Source organism: Cervus elaphus, chromosome 27, assembly GCF_910594005.1.
Source record: "Cervus elaphus chromosome 27, mCerEla1.1, whole genome shotgun sequence".
Classification (NCBI taxonomy): domain Eukaryota; kingdom Metazoa; phylum Chordata; class Mammalia; order Artiodactyla; family Cervidae; genus Cervus; species Cervus elaphus.
In genome coordinates, this window is record NC_057841.1 from 28,443,979 (window position 1) to 28,464,841 (window position 20,863).

The 20,863-nt window shown below is 40.1% G+C and overlaps 1 protein-coding gene across 4 annotated transcripts in view; it reads left to right on the forward strand.

The window, feature by feature from the left end:
- The window catches only part of GAREM1 (GRB2 associated regulator of MAPK1 subtype 1), a 229,409-nt gene that overhangs the window by 24,186 nt on the left and 184,360 nt on the right, over positions 1-20,863 (forward strand). Inside the window, exon 1 of one of the 4 annotated variants that reach the window (XM_043888691.1) lies at positions 12,290-12,467. The exons of the other annotated variants lie outside the window; for them this stretch is intronic. The gene's annotated coding sequence lies outside the window, so the exon portion shown is untranslated. Of the gene's footprint in view, positions 1-12,289; positions 12,468-20,863 lie in introns of those variants that run through there. 4 annotated transcript variants of the gene reach the window in all.

Consider the following 20,863-nt stretch of genomic DNA (forward strand, 5'->3'; position numbering starts at 1 on the left):
GGAAAATGTCTTTGATGAATAAAGCAGATGGGAAGAACAAACAAGTACAAGGCCCCCGGCCTCATAAAATTTAAAATTTAGTACTTAATTTTTTAGTACTAGTATCAATGTTTACAACTATTCCAGTAGATTTGTATGATTTAAGAAAGAGAACTGAATCTATACCAATTCAGAGAGCTTGTTATTAATCACTTATTGCTTTCCTGCAAAACAAATGTAGTTTTCAAACAATTGTAGACTTCACCAAACATTGATATGGTATGAGAAAAAAAGAAAAAGTTACATTAATGTGTATATTGCCTTTTTAAAAAAGTTTGCTTTTCTATAAATGCAAAGAATTTTTTTATAATATTGAGAGGAGGAGTGGTAGGATTATGACTTAGAAAATTTACTTGGTTTCGTTTAATACATTTGTAAACATGCAGAAGTAAAATTTGAAAACCGAGAATCTAGTTGAATGATATACAGCTAATGATTTCTCATTAGAGCCATAACCAGAAAAAAAATTGTCTTAAATTTGGTAATACCTATTCAGAGATTCTTTGGCTTAAAACATGGAGGAATAATTTGTGTAGTAAGTGTAAATGAATTATCAGAAACCCACTCATAACTTCCTGCTGAATGTAAATTAGATGGTGACGGATGCTGTTAATATCTGTGAAACAGTTGTGACTGCTGTTTGTGTCTGCTTATAACAGGCGCAGCAATATCGGTTGTTTTTTTTTTTTTTTTTTTGGTTAGCATATGTAGTTTTAAAAGCAGCAAAGTTGCATGTATTTAGTTCTCTCTGTGTATTCAGTACAATCAAGGCCATTGATGGCTTGTGGCAGTTGAGCCTCCTGGGATGATGTACACAGTAAACATCTTTTATAAGGAAACTGCTGCCCACTTATTGTTGGGAAATTGTGCTTGGTAACACTCAACAGGTCTAGATTTTTCTGTTTTCATTCTACACTTCAGACAGTTTCATCTTCCCAGTGCCTGGAAAATTTAGCTTACACATAACTCACCTAGCATAATTATAGGAATTGCAAGGGGATTTGAGAAAGTGTTGGTGGAAGCAATAATAGTCACTCAGGAAGTCTCATACAAGTCATCGTGATAAGCTCACAATAACATCAGTGTATGAAAGAAAGAAGCACTGCTACTACATTTGTTGACTTCCTGCTGATTTTTGTGTTTTGTGGGGGTTTTTTTTTGGGGGGGGGCGGTGATTGTTATTCTTTTGATCTCCAGTTGTACGTGGATTTTTTTCTCCAGTTCCCTCTTGACCTTGTGTGTGAATTTGAGAAACTAGGGAGCTTTTCTCAATTTGTTGCCTATGTGGAGGATCCTGGTTTGCCCAGGATAGTCCCAGTTTGCATCCCTTGTCCCAGAGTAGTATTAATAGAATCCTGTTTCATCTGTAAAGGGCCCTGGTTTGGAAGATACATTATATGTACATCCTGTTTATAGGTGAAGGGGAGATAATACCTCCCACCCCAGTCTTGTGATACCTGGTGATTGTATGAAACAACATGAAAATGACCAGCATGATTCTTTTGGCTTACAAAAAATGAAAAATAAAATTTTCATTACAGTGAATTACCTTGAATTCTATAACAATGATGAATAATTTTGTTCATAGTTATCTTACATGTATACATGTTATTCAGAAGTTGTGATAGATGGATAGATATCTTTTACATACATTATAGGGAAATTGCTGTGTGTGAAATGGAGAGACTATTTTGATGACCATTTATGGCGCATCAAGAATGAATACTCTATTTTGAAAGGAGTGCTTACTCCTGTGTTTGTATCCTTAGAAATTTTGCTTGCACAGCTCTGTATATCATTGTTTAATGTCCCTATCTGTTATTTGAATTAAATTGAAGGCTCTGGTGCCTTGTGGCAGAGCAGGAATTAAAATTCAGAGCAATTCTTCTGATGAGCAACATGCCTTTTTACCTCAACATTACATTTCCTGGGATAACACATTTTTGCAACTAAAATAATTTGTGAGACTTAATTTCTATTATATTACTATAATCTTATATTTTTTGGTAGAAAAATGAATCTAGTTTAAGACCATATGACTTGTTTCTGGGATTATTATATATGCTAATTTGATATTGGATTTACTGTAGGGATTTAAAACTATTTTTAGAAGGTGGAAATAATTTGTCATGCTAGAGTAAGATGATTAATTGTGCATTAGAATCCTGCAAAGCACACTAAACATATTTATACATAGAACTTTGGCAGTTTAAGCTAGGAGTCTTTAACTTCTTCACTTAATCATCTTTCATTAGATTTCTGGTTTATATTCAAAAGCAAGAAATTATTCATGAATTCTAAATATTACCATATGTAATAATTTAACAAGACTATTTATACTCTTCCTTTTCCTTCCTTGCTTCCTGCCTTTCTTCCTCCTTTCCTTCCTTCCTTCCTGTAACAACATGAATGATGCTCTGGGGGTGTATATGCCTCCATTTGAGGCGTACACTGCTGTTAGGTCTTTCTGATGAACTATCTGGGTTGTTGTTCAGTCTGAGTTGTGTCCAACTCTGTGACCGCATGAACTACAGAATGCCAGGCTTCCCTGTTTTTCACTATCTCCCAGAGTTTGCTCAAACTTATGTCTATTATGTTGATGATGCCATCCAACCATCTCATCCTCTGTCGCCCCCTTCTCCTCCTGTCCTCAATCTTTCTCAGCATCAGGGTCTTTTCCAGTGAGTTAGCTCTTTGCATCAGGTGGCCAAAGTATTGGAGCTTCAGCATTAGTCCTTCCAGTGAATATTCTGGGTTGACTTCCTTTAGGATTGACTGATTTGATCTCCTCGCTGTCCATGGAACTCTCAAGAGTCTTCTCCAACACCCCAGTTCAAAGGTATCAATTCTTTGGCACTCAGTCTTCTTTATGGTCCAACTCTCACATCCGTACATGACTACTGGAAAAACTATAGCTTTGACTAGATGGACCTTTGTTGGCAAAGTGATAACTTTACTTTTTAATATGCCATCTAGGTTTGTCATAGCTTTTCTTCCAAGGAGCAAGTGTTTTAATTTCATGGCTGCAGTCACCATCTGCAGTGATTTTGGAGCCCAAGAAAAGAAAATCTGTCATTGTTTCCACTTTTTCTCATCTGTTTGCCATGGAGTGATGAGACCAGATGCTATGATCTTAGTTTTTTGAATGCTGAGTTTTAAGCCACCTTTTTCACTCTCCTCTTTCAACATCATCAAGAGGCTTTTTAGTTCCTCTTCACTTTCTGCTATTAGAGTGGTATCATCTGCATATTTGATATTGTTGATATTTCTTCTGACAATCTTGATTCCAGCTTGTGATTCATCTAGCCTGGCATTTCACGTGATGTACTCTACATAGAAGTTAAATAAGCAGGGAGACAATATACAGCTTTAATGTACCCCTTTCCCAATTTTGAACCAGTCCGTTGTTTTATGTCAGGTTCTGTTACTTCTTGACCTGCATACGTTTCTCAGGAGGCAGTTAAGGTGGTCTGGTATTCCCATCTCTTTAAGAATTTTCCATGGTTTGAACTGTCTTATCAGTAGATCATAAATTCTTTTCTCTTCCTAAAAGATACTCTGAAAGATCTATAATAGTTCTTTGGCCTTTTTGTGTGTGTCATCTTGAATGAAAGCTGTAAATCTTTTTTAAAAAATCTGTAATTCACCCTTCTTACTGCTGAATGTAGATTTGCCCACCAGCATCCGTTAGTCCAAAGTATTGAAGCTTCAGCTTTAGCATCAGCCCTTCTAATGAATATACAGGGTCGATTTCCTTTAGGATTGACTGGTTTGATCTCCTTGCTGTCCAAGGGACTTTTAAGAGTCTTTTCCAGCATCACAGTTAGAAAGCAATAGATGGTGATGCCCTTCTCCAAAACTAGGAAAAATGGCAGACCTGGGGAGGGTAGTGGGGAGACCAGATGATATGATCAGGGGCTGGATGTGCTGAGCTTGAGTTGCTGATGGGCCATGTAGGTAAGATGTAGTTCAGGTAGTTACTTGCTCCCATCCATGGGCCCAAGTGTTCTGGGGTCACATACAGACATTGGGTCCAGGTTGATGGTTGGGAAGGGAGGCAGAATATGTACCTGCAGGAGGAATTGTTTCCTGTGCTAAATCTTGAAGGACAGAGAGGGATTAGCTAGCAAAGAGGGCTGCTCTGTTTTCCTTTACCTTTCTTAACTGATGTGGCCTCCTGTTAATCTTTGAAAGTTTTACCCTTTTAAATGTTTGTGCTACAAGCACATAATCATTCAGTATGGAATTTTCTGAACCAGTCCTAAGAGAAGAGACATAGAGAGGTTTTTCCCTTGCACAGTGAGAGCTTAATTCATCAGGGCTGGTTGGAAAGGTCTGGGATGGCATCTAGCACTGTTGAGTGGCTGACGTTTCCAGGGGCAGCTTGGTTCAGCTGCTTTTTCTGTTCCTTTTTGATCTTCTTTTGTTTTTGGAATATTTACTCTCTTGATGGTTATCCCTCATGTGATGACTGTACCTTAACTGGGATAGAATGTGAAATTTCTAGTAACTCCTAAACATGCCCTGGGATTGTTGCTGTGTTTTGAGATCTGGCATGATGGTACAGTGACCTCTTTGAAGCCGGATAGGGCCCTCTGTCTTAGCCCAGGCCAAGCCGTTGACACCCAAACTAAGGCTCACAGGAAAACTGGCATTTAACGAGCCTGGGTTCATAACCAGAGCAGGACTTGAAACCCCTATCCCTGAGCTCGATGCTATTTCCACAGAGTAGGTCACTTTTTAAAACACTAACAGCTTTGTGCTGTGCTACGCTAAGTGGAGTCAGTCGTGTCTGACTCTGCGTGACCCCATGGACTGTGGCCCGCCAGGCTCCTCTGTCCACGGGATTCTCCAGGCAAGGATACTGGAGTGGGTTGCCATGCCCTCCTCCAGTGAATCCCAAGGATGGAACCTGGTTCTCTTATGTCTCCTATGTTGGCAGGTAGATTCTTTACCACTAGCACCACCTGGGAAGCCCCAGCAACAGCTTTATTGAGGAATAAGTCACAAACCATGAAATCCGCTCTTTTTAAAGTGTGCAGTTCAGGGGTCTTTGGTATATTCCAGGAGTTGTATAACTGTCACCACTATTTTTGTTGCTGCCAGAAGAAACTTCAGACCCAGGAGCAGTCACTTTTCACCCTTTCCCTTGCTTCTGGGAACTACCAGTCTACTTTGTCAGAATTTGTCTGTCCTGGACATTTTGTCTAAGTGGAATCATGCAGTACGTGGCCCTTTGTGACTGGCTTCTTTCACATAGATAGCATCATGTTTTTAAGCTTCATCTATGTTGTACCATATATGGGCACTTCATTCCTTTTTATGGCTGAATAATAAATACTCCACTGTATGGATCTGTCACATTTTATGTATCCGTTCATCAGTTGGTGGACATTTGGCTTGTGTCCACTCTTGGCTCTAATGAATACTGCTGAATGAACTTTCAAATATTGTCTTGTGTGTGGACATATGTTTTCTTTTCTCTTGGACGTATGTATACCTCGGAGTAGAATTGGTGGGTCGTATAGTAACTCTGTGTTTTATCAGTGGAGGAACTGCCAGACTCTTTTCCAAAATATCTGCAGCATTTTACATTCCCACCAACAATGTACGAAGGTCCTAATTTCTGCACATCCTTATTGTCTTTTTGTTTATAGCCATTCTAGAGTGTGAAGTGCTATATCATTGTGGTTTTGATTTGCATTTCCCTGATGACTAATGATGTTTAGCATCTTTTCATGTACTTGTCCACTTGTGTATCTTCTTTGGAGAGATGACTGTTCATTTCTTTGCCCATTTTTAAATTGAGTCATTTGTTTCATTGTTGAATTACAAGCAGTCTTTATGTATTCTGGATACATGCCCTTTATCGGATATATGTTTTGCAAATATTTCCCCCCATTTTGTGGGTTATCTTCTCACTTTCTTGATGGTGTTTTTGGAAACACAAAAGTTTGAAATTTTGATAATTTCCAGTCCAGTTTATCTGTTTTTTATTGTCATGCGCGTTTGTGTTACATGTAAGAAACCATTGCTTACTCCAAAGGCACAAATAATTTATTTTCTATTGCATTATTTTTTTAAGGTTTTTAAAATAACGTTTATTTCTTAAATGTTAGCATGTGCATAATAGGAAAGCAAACACAGAAGAAGCAAAAAACAAAGTCATTCATAATGACAAGCAGTTTACTATTTAATATGTTCTTGTAGGTCTCATTTTTATGTAATTAAGATCCTACAGTTATATATCATGCTGTTTCACACATCATGAATATTTACCATTTCAAAGTACAAAGCTATGAGTATTTTGATAACTAAGAATACACTACACCAATTCAGTCTGGAAGGAAGAAAAGTCATCTTTCTTCTCTTGTGTTCTTTTAAAAGTTAAATAGTTTTAGTTCTTACCTTCAGGTCTATTGAGTTGATCCAGTTTTAGTTGGTTTTTTATAGGTTACTTTTAAGTGATGACTTCTTTGTGCTTCCCAGCTATTTTATCTTTAAATTATTAATCTTTCTAATGTTTCAGTTCACATGAAGTTACATGAAAAGTTTTAAGAAAAATTCTTGTTTTCACTTTTCTGGGTCTTGTGTTTGGTCATTTGAGGGAATCTACTTAATGACATACAGTGATTAATTTCAACTTTTTTTTAACCTAACGCTATTGTGAGCTGAAGAATACACATGTTCTCTTTTACAGTAGCAAATACAAGTCAGTGTAGTACTGAAGACTCTTGCTCTGTTAACCTGAACAGTTGGTCTCTGTTCTAGGACAATGTCTTCATTTTCTGAGAACATTTGTTTGGGATCTTTCAATGAAAGCATCTCTCTTTGCATCAGTCTCTTATCTGCACAATGAACAAAGCTACTGAGTAGAAGGCAAAAAGCTTAAAACATGCAGGTGACTTGAAAACCACCATATCCCATGCTGTAGCGCTGAAAATTTACATCCAAATCAAAGCTGAGTTTGGGAAACTTCACCATTCACTCTACCCTTCAAATAACACGCTACACATTTTTCTTGTAAAGTCATTGATTATTTTTATTTTTCATTGAAACAGGAGGTTTTTTTAGTTCTATAGTATGCCTAATTCACACAGCGATACCGCTCTTTTTGTAAACATTGTGTTTTAAATGTAAGGGTGTCAATCTCTCTTTAAATGTACTTTATATTTCAAAGAGCTTCTGTTACCCTAAAATATCACACATTGAGTGAAAAGCTGAAATGGAATTTTTGTACTGAATTCACATAAATTCGTTTCTATTCTTTAGTTATTGTTTTGGTATACTTTGCTTTTCACGTTCTTAAAAATTATTTTGCAATAAATAGCTTAGCTTCATACTTTATGGTGATGAATATCAAAACTGAGATTTATCTGGTAAATTCTGTCATTGTGATATAAAGGGTAATAGGCCTTATATAAAGCCACAAGAGTTTACTTAGCAGTATTAAATAGAACAACAGATTTTCAATACTGCTTTTTATATTTTTAAAGAGTAGATCAATAATGGTTTTCATGTAGCAGTTCAGTAACTTAGTTTAGTAGTTGGCAAAGCTGCTTTTAGCCACTTCAGAGGGGTTTCTTCTTCAAAAAGAAATCAGTTTGCACCTGCCATGGACGTGGATGGAAGCAGGGTTCAGCCTCATGGGGCTACTTTCTGGGGCTGGCTGGTGACCTGCCCCCAGCGCTGTGACAGCGACCTTTCCGAAGAACTTGGTAGGCAGCAGCTGGGACAGGAAGTTTGCTGTATTTTGGAATGCAAGTGAAAATATTGGTGCATTGTCGTCTCCAGAGGACTCTCAGAACACTTTTCTTTCTCCCGAGGTCAGGAGGGTGGGCTGTGTAAGGAGAGATTACCATGTGGGTTGGCCTGTGTCCGAAGAAGGAACCTATTCAGATTTGGGTCTGATTGCAGAATTGGAGAAATAAAGCAGCAGCAGGGGCTGCTTTTGTTTCCGGATATGAGGAAAGGCCTCTGTCAAGAAAAAAGTGTGTGTGTCTCTGTGTGTGTGTGCATGTGTGTGTGCATGCATTGTGTGTTTGTGTGCGTCCTCAGTCATGTCCAACTCTCTGCGACCTCATGGACTGTAGCCTACCAGGCTCCTCCGTTCATGGGATTTTCCAGGCAAGAACACTGGAGTGGGTAGCCATTTCCTTCTCCAGGGGATCTTCCGGTCTCAGGGATGGAACCCATGTCTCTGCATCTCCTGCCTTGGGAAGGCGGGTCCTTTACCTTTGAGCTACCCGGGCTTCCCAATGAGCAGTCACTAAATAGAGAACACAACCACAGAAGAAGTCCAGGTCAAGGTAGCAGCTTTCCTCCTCTGGTTCTTCCATTTTTTTGGAAAAGCTGTATATTTTTGATTGGTGATTACTGGCCACAGCTAACATGTATTAAGTGTTTATTCTGTACCAAGTAGTGTGTTTTTGTTTCCTTAGGTTGTTTAATCCTCATAGCAGCAGCACGGAGAAGGCAGTGGCACCCACTCCAGTACTCTTGCCTGGAAAATCCCATGGACAGAGGAGCCTGATGGGCTGCGGTCCATGGGGTCGCTAAGAGTCGGACACAAAAGAGTGGCTTCACTTTCACTTTTACGCATTGGAGAAGGAAATGGCAACCCACTCCAGTGTTCTTGCCTGGAGAATCCCAGGGACGGGGGAGCCTGGTGGGCTGCCGTCTGTGGGGTCGCATAAGCAGCAGCACAGAATGAACCAATTACCCCCCTGACTGAGAAGAATGAGGAATCAAGGTTGTCCGTGGAGTTGGCTGCCAGACCCCAAACTCTTGTGAACTTTGGGGAAAAGTTTTAAAATCTTATTAGTTATAGTAGATACTACTTTCTGTATATTTACTCCAATATTCTTGCCTGGGAAATCCCATGGACAGCAGAGCCTGGTGGGCTATAGTTCATGGAGTCGCAAAAGAGGCAGATATGACTTAGCAACTAAACAACAAAATGCATGTTACCTGAAGACTTGCTTCTGCACCTCTAGGCTTCCTCAGAGGATCTTTTTCTCTTTCAAAGATACTGTAGGAACTGGGATCCTAATGTCTTTTTAAGTCTCTGAAACAGCTTCTGATGTAGACCAATTTTAAAGCCTTTATTGCACTTATTACAATATTGCCTCGGTTTTATGTTTTGGTTTTTTGGCCCCAGAGCATGTGGGATCTTAGCTTCCCCACCAGGAATCAAACCCACACCCACTGCATTGGAAGGTGAAGTCTTAACTACTAGACCACCAGTGAAGTCCCTCTGAGACAGCTTCTGCTAGTTATGATTCTGATTCGGTATGTCATTGAATCTTACAAAATTATCAACTAAAAGGCAGTATTGTTTTATATATATAGCTAAGAAAACAAATGCCAAATAAAGTGGAACAGTGCTGTTTATCACCTACAATTTTATTTTATACTTGTATAAAGTAAGTAAAGAGTAAGTTATATTCTTTGAGATTACTTATAGATTTTTTTCATTCTTGGGCCATAGAAACAAGGAAATATATGTGAAACAAATTAGGGTATTTCTCAGTCTTCTTTACATTCCAAGCGGAACCCTTTGGCCTCATTTTGCCACTAGCTGTAGATGTCTGTGCTTTCCCACACAGTACGGGCCTCTGTGTAGAGAGCGTTGTTGGGCATCATCTCTTAGGAATGCTCTACCGTTGTCTCTAGGATCTTTGAAACTACAGCTTCTAATGCGTGTATGCACAGGAAATGAGCAGACATCAGAACCACCACCTAGGCAGCAGTGATGGTGAGATGCAGGCCAAGCTTGGAGAAGCAGGGTAGAGTCAAATTGTGGTGTTGTAATATTAGAGAAAGAAAAAAATCAAAAGCCCAGACTTCTTAAGTTCATCACCTTTGCTGGGGTTCATCATTTTATCTCCGGAATGTGCTTATGCTAATTATGAGTAATGATAACAAGGAAACCGGCAGTGTACTCTTTCCAGTGTTATGTATGGCTGGTTGGTGAATTCACTCTGGACAGTTTAATAGGAAATAGCAGCAGTCCTGGGATCTGAAGCTAGAATGTCTCATGATGTGGAGAAGTGCCAGAAGCCCGTTACAGTCACATGCAAGCTGTGTGCGCTTCAGCAAGGTACTTCTCTGTGCCCCATTTTCTTCATCCCCCCCCAAAAAAAGGATAGTTTCCACCTCAGAGTCTTTTGCTGTAGTGAATTAATTTCTATCGTGCCTTTAAACCATTGCTGCTTCAATATCGTTTGGTCCAGAAGTGGCCCAGAATCAGGCCCAACCCACAGGATGTAAATCTGCTGAGCCTTCTTCAGTTTCGGAGGTTTTATAGGACTGGAGAAATCTTCCAAAGCATTCTTATCAGAAGTACTTTTACTTAAGCAATCATGGGCTTTCTCCTTTACAGATTTCCGCTTTGGGTGCTTGATGGGTGAGCCAGTTCCATGCTTATTTGTAGTCAGCCTGGAGCAGAACCAAGGCTCTATTACTCGAGTACTTCTACCTTCTTCCTCCGTGTTCTCTGGGCAGGGGGGTGGGAGGGTGGGGAACTCAACTTCATGTCTTTACAACTCCTCATGTTAAATACAGAAGTTGTAACTACCCCGCCCCCCCATGTGTGTGTTCTCAGTCGTGTCCAGTATTTTGCAACCCCATGGACTATAGCCTGCCAGGTTCCTCTGTCCATGGGAATCTCCAGGCAAAAACACTGGAGTGGGTTGCCATTCCCTTCTGCAGGGGACCTTTCCGACCCAGGGATCGAACCTGCACCTCCTACATCTCCTGCGTTGGCAGGCAGATTTTTTTTTTTTTTACCACTGAGCCACCTGGAAAGCCCCAGTTGTAACCCCCAGCTCTGCTCTGTAACAGAGCAGAGCAAATGGGCTTGGGAATTCTGTAACCTGCCACCCAGTGCCTGGCAAGGCTTCCCACCTGAGTTTTGTTCTCTCTCTACTAGAGAAGCAGTTAGGAGAACCCTCTGCAGTGTTGTAGCTTCAGCTCTTAATCTTTCAAATAACAGTGCTAGCCCAGTAAAGTCAGTAAAACTCAGTCACAATTAGATATCGCACCTTTATCTAAAGCAGGGGTGGGGATGGGAACAGGGATCAGATGGGGACCTTTTCCAAACAACACATGCTCCCCACCAAGAGTCCTTATTGAAATGAGTCACTCTTACTCATCAGGGTGGGGGCAGAAGTCAAAGACAATGTCCTGCTTCTCTTTCCATCCTCTAACCCTGAAACTCTTGCATGGGGGATACGAGGCCCCCAGGTTATTCATCTTGAGAAGATCAATGCTTATTTCAAACATCATCACTTTAAAATCTTTTTTGGCAGCCATATGTCTATCGTCAAAGCAACCTTGGGAGGTAGTATTGTTACAGTTTTCATCTTACAGATAAGAAAACTGAGATTCAGCAGTTAGGTAAGTGCCCAGAGATAAAAGTAAAAGTTAAGTTCCATCATAAACTTATAAATCAGCCAAAGTCAGTTCCTGGTTTTCGTGTTTCAGTGTCATTTATCAGGATGAGGACTTGACAAGCTTTTGTTCTTGACACTCTGTAGTTCCAGGGTCAGGAGAGAATGGGGTCTGTCTTCTGTTTCTGACCCCCCTTTCTCAGCACAGTTTGTGAGATTCATAGCTCCCTGAGGGGAAGGGTCAGTCTGATAAGGGGTTCAGCTGCCTCCAGGGCCGGGGGGGCCGTGTGGAGAAGTGCTAGCTGTCATCATGGGAACCAGGCACCCCGCCAAGGTGAGGAAAGTGTGAGGGCTTAGCAAGACCTTGTGGAAGGAAGTTCATGGACCGAAGCCATAAATTCACAGGGCTGGTGGCTGTCCCAAGGCTGCTAGTTTGCTTGTGAGCTGAGGGTTAGGTCAGAGCAAACACACTTTCTCTGCCAGATAAAGCATGTTTATTTTTGTCTCTTGTTTAGTTGTATGTTATAGGCCTTCTCCCTTTCCTATTTTTCTCTGAGAGTTGAAATGGCAGCTGAAGTTCATTCCTTTCCAAGTGAAAAAGAAAGAATATAGAAATGGGGGGGGGGAGCGCACTATACATGTTGAGTGTCTCATGTTTTTGGTGGGAACAGTAGTTCAATTTATTGTTTTTATTCTAGGCTTTAGTGTGGATTTTGGTTATTCTGAGCTATGTGTGTGCTCAGTCGCTCAGTCATGTCTGACTCTTTGTAGCCCCATGGACTGTATCCTGCCAGGGTCTTCTGTCCATGGGATTCTCCAGGCAAGAATACTGGGGTGGGTTGCCACTTCCTTCTCCAGGAAATCTTCTCAACCCTGGGATCAAACCCAAATCTCTTGCTTCGACAGATGGACTTTTGACACTAGCACCACTTGGGAAGCCCCTATTCTGAGCTATTGGCTATCAGTTCATCATTGTGAAGAGACTAGTCCAATTCACTTTGGATGAAACATGAGGGTAATAAACATTGCATAAAGGTAAGCTCAATTTGCTTGGTTTAATGATGTAAGGAGTTCAGTTCAGTCGCTCAGTCGTGTCTGACTTCTTGCAACCCCATGGACTGCACAGTACCTCACAATTACACGCCAGGCTTCCCTGTCCATCACCAACTCCTGGAGTTTGCCTAAACTCATGTCCATCGAGTTGGTATTGCCATCCAACCATCTCATCCTCTATCATCCGCTTCTCCTCCTGCCTTCAGTCTTTCCCCGCAGTTGGGTCTTTTCCAGTGAATCAGTTCTTCGCATCAGGTGCTCCATAAAGAGCACAGGAATGGAATAAAAACACTTTTTCCCAAGTAAGTTAAAACTGAAACATTCTTTAAAACACCTGTTTGAATTATTTGTATTGGATTTTAAAAAAGAAAGTAGACGCAGTGACTAAAGGCTCATTTTTGGTCCCATTTTCTGGTGTTTGAAAACCCCCTCGTTTCTGTTTATCAGTAGGTAATTTGTCCCTGCATCTGAAGGCAGGATGGCCTTGGCTCCAGGGTCATTCATCCTGGTAGCCTGTTTCAAGATGTAATCGTCATCCTTGACGTTCATCATCCCAGGCTTTCAGTTTCTTCTTTACTTCTAAACAGTCTAGAAAGGCAGCTTCTACCAGCATCTCTGGTTGTGGAGTTTTAGACCCCAGAGAGCTTGGGATCGTGTGTTGAACATTTGTAAAGGCTAGAGTTGCCTTCACCTTCTGCCTTTCCATGTAGGACTAACGGCAGACAGTTTTCATCCCCTTACACGTGGTCTCACTCAGCTCTCTAGCTCTTTATCAGGTCCCCAGGACCACGTAACAAAACCCAGGGGCTAGAAGGAAGCTCCAGGGTAGTCCCACCGTGTCCCCATCGTGTGATGTCATGGGAGGAGCCAAGAACTGGAGGTTACGTCTTGTCTCCAGGTCCCTGGCTGAGTAATGGTCGAAATAGAACTGAAACCCATGTCTCCGGCTCTGTCTGGTGCTATTTTAACCATAACACATTACTTTGGTTAAACTTGTTTGTTTCCCAGCTGTCCCTTTTGTCATTGTAATTATCCTGTATCATTATAATGGCTTAAAATCCATGTGTGACAGGAAGAGCCACGTGATACTGTGACTTTCTCTTAACCCATAGAGGAAGGGCTCCCTGTGTTGCCGAGGCAGGATTGACAGCTAGACATGGCATTTCTCGGTTAATTCCATGGTAACTTTTAAAGTCAGTGAGGAAACTCGGATTTGAATCTGTCTGTCTTCGAAATCTCTGCCCCCTCAGTACCTCACAATTACATTTTCAGAACAAATAAACCTCTTATATTTAAGGTTTTCTTTTTAGTTTTAAATCTAATCAGGATAATGTATTTTTCTTGAACCTGCTTTGTGTTAATCTAGAAATAGAATTCAAGACAAACTCTTGGAATGAATAGTGGGATGCATGTAAGCAGTCCTGATAATGAAGCTGCTTGAAGTTACAGAAATGACATCTGATTTAAGCGGCTTCATCAGGTTGAATGAGAGAGGACATTGATAATTGGCTACAAAAAGAGGCCTTGTTCTTACTCAGAATTTATGTTCCAGCGGTTAATTTGGAATGTTTCTTTTACGTTAGAAAGATGTAGATAGGAGTCCTTTTCATGTAATAGTTAATTTTCTTGCTTGTGAATCACTGGGTTTAAAACACTGACAGCTTTACACACGTTCATCTAAATGAATAGTAAGGCAGAGCTACAGTGAGGACCGCAGTGGAAAGCTGTGGTGGCTCTGTATTCTGTGCTGTTCTCCGTAACTTCCTTGACCTTTCGAGGCTCTCAAGAGAACAGCTCTGCTGGGGGCTAGTTCTGCACGGCAGCTCTTAATACGTCCCTCCCCACCCTGAAATTCTTGCGTGGAGAATACAGGTCTAAACCTCTTCTACCAGCACTTTGCTTTATCATTTGATGACTTAATTAGTTCTGCCTTCTTTCTTTCTTTCCCTTATCACACTCACTCCCTTTGGTGCCTTTCTCTGTTCTTCTCAGCCTCTAAAGTTGTGCCGTTTATCTGAGGAGAATGACTCAGTTTTCTTAAAAAGGCAGTAAATACAGAGAAAGAAACATGGATCTTATTCAGACCTGAGATGGACGCTCAATTCTGCTGCTTAACTAGCTGTGAGACCTCAGTGATGATGTTTTCACTTGTAAAACAGGGCTATTGACCTCCCTCACAAGGTAATAAAGATTAGTTAAGATCATGCAGGAAAAGACCTAAAACTGCTCCTGGCACACTCCAGGAATTCAAACCTGACTATTCCTCACACCTGTCTTTCACCCTTTTTCATGTTCCTTTGTGAAATTAGGCATAGTGACTCTAATTTCATGAAGTAAGTAACATCTTTCTCCTTTTCAAAGCCTGCTTGCTTTTCCTCATGTAATAACTGTTTTAAAAAACCAAGTTTTTATTTTATGTCATTATTTTTGTTTAATTGCTGCCATTGATTTCTACATTGATTTCTCCTGTTATGAAAAGAATCCCACATTATTGGTTAAATAGTCTGTGGAATATTCTGTAAACCTACCCACCATGTATAACGTTTCTGAAGACAAAAATGGCCTAGTTTTCAGAAAACCGGTTTAATAATGTTAGAATATGTTTGCTTTACTTTTTGATTTTGTATTCTGAAATAATTTTAGATTTGCAGGAATTACAAAACTAGTATCATGAGTTCCCATATCCCCTTAACTCATCTTTCCCTAAAAATCATAGTTGTTGCTATTCAGTTGCTAAGTCATGTCTGACTCTTTGCGACCCCATGGACTGCAACACCCAGGCTTCCCTGTCCTCCACCATCTCTCGGAGTTTGCTCAAGTTCATGTCCATTGAGTTGGTAATGCTATCTAACCATCTCATCCTCTGCTGCTGCCTTTTCCTTTTGCCTTCAGTCTTTCCCAGCATCAGGGTCTTTTCCAGTGAGTTGGCTCTTCACATCAGGTGGCCAAAGTACTGGGTCTTCAGCATCAGTCCTTCCAATGAATATTCAAGGTTGATTTCCTTTAGGATTGACTGATTTGATCTTACTGTCCAAGGGACTCTCAAGAGTGTCCTCCAGCACGGCAGTTCGAAAGGCATCTGTTCTTGGGTGCTCAGCCTTCTTTGTGGTCCACCTCTCACATCTGCACATGACTACTGCAAAAACCACAGCTTTGACTATCGGACTTTTGTTAGCAAAGTGGTGTCTCTGCTTTTTAATATGCTGTCTAGATTTGTCATTGCTTTTCTTCCAAGGAGCAAGCTTCTTTTAATTTCGTGGCTTCAGTCACCTTCTGCAGTGATTGTGCAGCCCAAGAAAATAAAATTTATCAGCGCTCCCACTTTTTCCCCTTCTGTTTGCTGTGAAGTGATGGGATCCGGGGCTTCCCAGGTGGCACTAGTGGTAAAGAACCTGCCTGCCAGTGCAGAAGACCTAAGAGACACGGGTTCGATCCCTGGGTCGGGAAGATCCCCTGGAGGAGGGCGCAGCAGCCCACTCCAGTATTCTTGCCTGGAGAATCCTCCTCCATCAGAGGAGCCTGATGGGCTACAGTCCATAGTGTTGCAAAGAGCCGGACATGACTGAAGTGACTCAGCACACTTGCATGCGACAGGACTGGATGCCATGATCTTAGTATTGTGTGTGTTGAATCTTAACTTTTTGACTCCCTTCTGTTCACCCTCATCAAAGGTTCCTCCTTAACTTTTTTTTAATAACTTTTTTTTTTTTTTTTGGCTGTACTGGGTCTCTGCTGCTTTGCGTGAGCTTTCTCTAGTTGCTGGCAGAGGGGGCTGCTTTTCGTTGTGGAGTTCGGCCTTCTCTTGCAATGGCTTCTCTCATTGTAGAACACAGACTCTAGGCATGTGGGCTTCAGTAGTTGCAGCGCACAGGCTTGGTTACTCTGCAGCATGTGGAATTTTCCCAGACCAGGGATCGAACCTATGGCCCTGGCATTGGCAGGCAGATTCTTATCCACTGCACCACCAAGGAAGTCCTGTTTCTCCTTAACTTTTGCCCACTCATTTTAGCATTCATCTGTGGATCTTGCCTGCAGTAATGTTGCAGGGTTTGCTAATAATCATTTTCTTTTTCATTCATTCTGTCTACATTTTGAATTAGAATTCTTCTACAAGGAAGATTTGTCTTCTCATGTTTACTTACTAATTATCATTTATATCAGAATGAAAGCATGGATATTAATTTTATCCTTTGGGTTATAATTTAACATTATCTTTATTTCCTTAGTGGCTCAAATTGTTCCAGCTTTGGCCTCAGGGAGTTCCTCATGGCGGTTTCTGTGTCCTTCAGCAGTGTGCCTCCATCTCTTTTTTAAAAGCCCCCTTTCTTACTTTCTGACACTACAGGATGTTCCAGGCTCATTTTCTGTTTTCCCTGCCTCAGGCTTCACTTCTCCAAGGAGCCCCAATTCCTTTTAATAAAGGTTATGTTTATTCTACTGGAGTGTCACTGCTTGTAGGCCTCTCTGCAGACAAAGTTAGGGAGTATGTGTATGTAAACTAACACATGTATACACACACACGTCTCTATATCTTCTGTATATGAACTGGAGGGCTCATACTATATATATAACCTTGGATTTGTATCTAGCACAAGGTTCATTTCAACCTTCCTCCTTTGCTTATTTTTAACTTCTTTTTCCAGCAGTAAGAGACTGACTTTCAGTAACAAAAACCAATTGACCATATCTGTGTGGGTCTATTTTTGGATTCTCTGTTCTGTTGCATTGATCTTTGTGTCTGTGCGTTCACAAATACCACACCGTCTTGATTATAGTGAGTCTTCAAATCAACCGGTTTGAGTCCTCTGACTTTCTTTGTCTTACTCAAATTGTTTTGACTATTCCAGTTCCTTTGTCCTTCCCTATAAGTATTAGAATCTGATTGTCTGTATTTACCAGGAAAACTCCTGCCAGGATTTTGGTTGAAGTTGTATTAAATCTGTAAATAATTTTGGGGAGAATTGATATTACTGAGTATAATGAGTCTTCCCATCCATGAACATGCTTTCTCTCCATTTATTTACATCTTTTGATTTCTTTCAAAGGTTTTCTAGTTTTCAGCGTACAGAAACATACCTGTACCTGTTTGTTTGATTTATACATAAGTTTTTCTTTCTTCCTTTGCAACTGTTGTAAATAGTATTATGTTGGAAATAGACAAATGGATATCCTTACTTTGTTCTTGATCTTACGGGGAAAACATTTATTCTTTTACCATGATGTGTGATGTTAGCTTTGAATTTTTTTTGTAATTTCCTTTATCGGATTAGAAAGATTCTCTTCATTGCTTGAAGTTTTTTTTTTTTTTATCATGAGTGGGTGCTGTATTTTGTGAAATGCTTTTTCTGTATCAACTGAAAGTGATCGTATGTGGATTATGTTTTTATTTTATTAATGTGGTAAATTACATTAGTTGGCTTCAGATATTAATCTTGCTGTGAACTCTCAGGATGAACTCCTGGTGGAAGTGGTATATTACTATTAATTTAACGTTTTGTTGAGGATTTTTACCTTTTGAGGTATATGAGGGGAATATTGATGTAATTTTCTTCTCTTGAGCTGTCTTTGTTGGTTAAAGTAATTTTGACTTCACAGAATGAGTTTGGGAGTAACTGTCTTCTGCTTTCTAGAAGGAATGTAGAATTTTTTTTTTTAATGTTTGGTAAAATTTGGCAGTGATTTGGCCTTTGAGACTTCTTTTGGGGGTAGGTTTTCTAACTACAGCTTTAACTTCTTTAAAAGAAGACTGTTCAGGTTATCTGTTTTTTTCTTTCAGTGAGTTTTGGTAGTTTGGATTTTTGAGAAATTATTCCATTTTGTCTACATTGTTGAATTCACACCTGTAAATTATGTTCTACTTTGTTTTCCTTTTCATGCCTACTAGGTCTTATTGATAGCCCTACTCCTCTGTTGCTGATAATTTTTTTTCTCTCTCTTCTTTTCTTTGTCAGCCTGGCTAGAGATTTATCAATTTTATTGATTTTTTTTCCCCAAGAACTAAGCTTTAGGTTTGATTGATTTTTTTCTCTATTTTTCTGTTTTTAATTTCATTGATTTCTGCTTTTATTTCCTCTTTTTAACATTTTAAAAATTTCTGCTCTTACTACCTTCCTTCTGACTGCTTTGGGTTTATCTCTCTCTGCTTTTTCTATTTATTAAGGTTGAAACATAGATTGCTGATTTTAGACCTTTCTACTTTTATAGTACAAGCATTTCATGTTCTAAATATCCTTCTACTCACTGCTTCATTAGCATCCCATATACACTGAAAATCCCGAAAGACATTGTTATAATTTTTGCTTTTAACCACCATACATATTTTATGGGAATTAAGAGGAAAAGGATAGTGTATTATATTTTGATATTCACCATTTCTGTTGCTATTCTTAATTACTGATGCTTCTTTCTGGTACCATTTCTCTTGTTTGAAGAACTGTCTTTAGCAGTTTTTGTTTTTTGGGTTTTTTTGAGTAAATCTTCTGACCAACAAATTTTCCCTTAGTTTTTCTTCATCTGAGAATGTCTTTATCTCACTTTCATTTGTTAAGGCTATTTTCACTGGATGATCGTTCTTTTCTTTCAGGACTTGAAAAATGTTCTACTTCTTTCTGGCCTCCACAGTTTCTAATGAAAAGTCAGCAGTCACTTCACTGTTTTCTGAGGCAGCAGATCACTATAGTAGTTCTGCTTTCAGGACTTTTGTCTCTGTCTTCCATGTTTAGCAGTTTCATAGTGTGTCAGAGCCTGGATTTCTTTGAGTTTGTTCAGTCTGTTGGCTGAGATTTTTGAATCTGTACATTTGTATCTACCAGGTTTCAAAGCTTGCAGCCATTATTTTTTCAAACCTATTTTTCAGCACATGCTCTTTCTCTTCTTGTGGGACTCTGATAACATGAATGTTAGACCTTTTGGTATATTCTCCTGGAATCCTGAGGACCTGGTCAGGGTTTTTTGTCTTTTTTCTTTCCATTGGATGATTTCTATTGATTTTATCTACAAATGATGTTTTCCTCTATGAATTCTACCCTGATGAAAGAGGAGAGTGAAAAAGTTGACCTAAAGCTCAATGTTCAGAAAACTAAGATCATGGCATCCAGTCCCATCACTTCATGGCAAATAGATGGGGAAACAGTGACTGACTTTATTTTTCTGGGCTCCAAAATCACTGCAGATAGTGATTGCAGCCATGAAATAAAAAGACGCTTACTCCTTGGAAGGAGAGTTATGACCAACCTAGACAGCATGTTAAAAAGCAGAGACATTACTTTGCCAACAAAGGTCTGTCTAGTCAAGGCTATGTTTTTTCCAGTAGTCATGTATGCATGTGAGAGTTGGACTATAAAGAAAGCTGAGTACAGAAGAATTGATGCTTTTGAACTGTGGTATTGGAGAAGACTCTTGAGAGTCCCTTGGACTGCAAGGAGATCCAACCAGTACATCCTAAAGGAGATCAGTCCTGGGTGTTCATTGGAAGGACTGATGCTGAAGCTGAAACTCCAATACTTTGGCCACCTCATGCAAAGAGCTGACTCATTTGAAAAGACCCTGCTGCTGGGAAAGATTGAGGGCAGGAGGAGAAGGAGACGACAGAGGATGAGATAGTTGGATGGCATCGCTGACTCAATGGACATGGGTTTGGGTGAACTCCGGGAGTTAGTGATGGACAGGGAGGCCTGGCCTGCTGCGGTTCATGGGGTCGCAAAGAGTCGGACACGACTGAGCAACTGAACTGAACTGATAGACTCCATCACTTAAAATTTCATTTTAGTTGTATTTTCCAGTTCTAAAATTTTTGTTTGCTCCTTTATATTTCCGGATTTGGGAGAGAGACCTTTTAATCTATTCATTTTATGAGTGTTCACTGTTACTTCTTAAACCATAGTTTTAACAGAAGCTTTAAAGTCTTTGTCTCATAATTCCAGTATTTGGGTTGGTGTTTGTCTCTTCCAAGTTAATATTTTCCTGGTTGTTTGTATGCCATGTAGTTTTGGTTCTTAGGTGGGACATGTTGAATATCCTGTTATGAAATTCAGAGTCTTGAGGTCTTGTTTAAATTTTAAACAGAAAATTGATTTGTGTCTTACTTTGTGTTAGCATTCATTCAACAGGTTAGGTCTAGGTTACAAGTTGCAACCTGCTTAGAAGGCGATAGTTCCAGTGTCAGTTTAGTTTTCACAGCCTTTTGCAGTGCTGATTGGGTCTGACTTTCTTGTGCCCCACCCTGTAGCCAGTCTGGGTCTGGGCACTGGTCTACACTGCAGTTAATGCCCGAAGTGTTTGGTAGGTTGTTGAATGTCAGAACCATGTGCAGCTTGGAGGTGAGCCCAGGAGTCCTGTACAGTTTTGTGCAATTTCTCTCTTGAGCTCCCTTTTCTTTG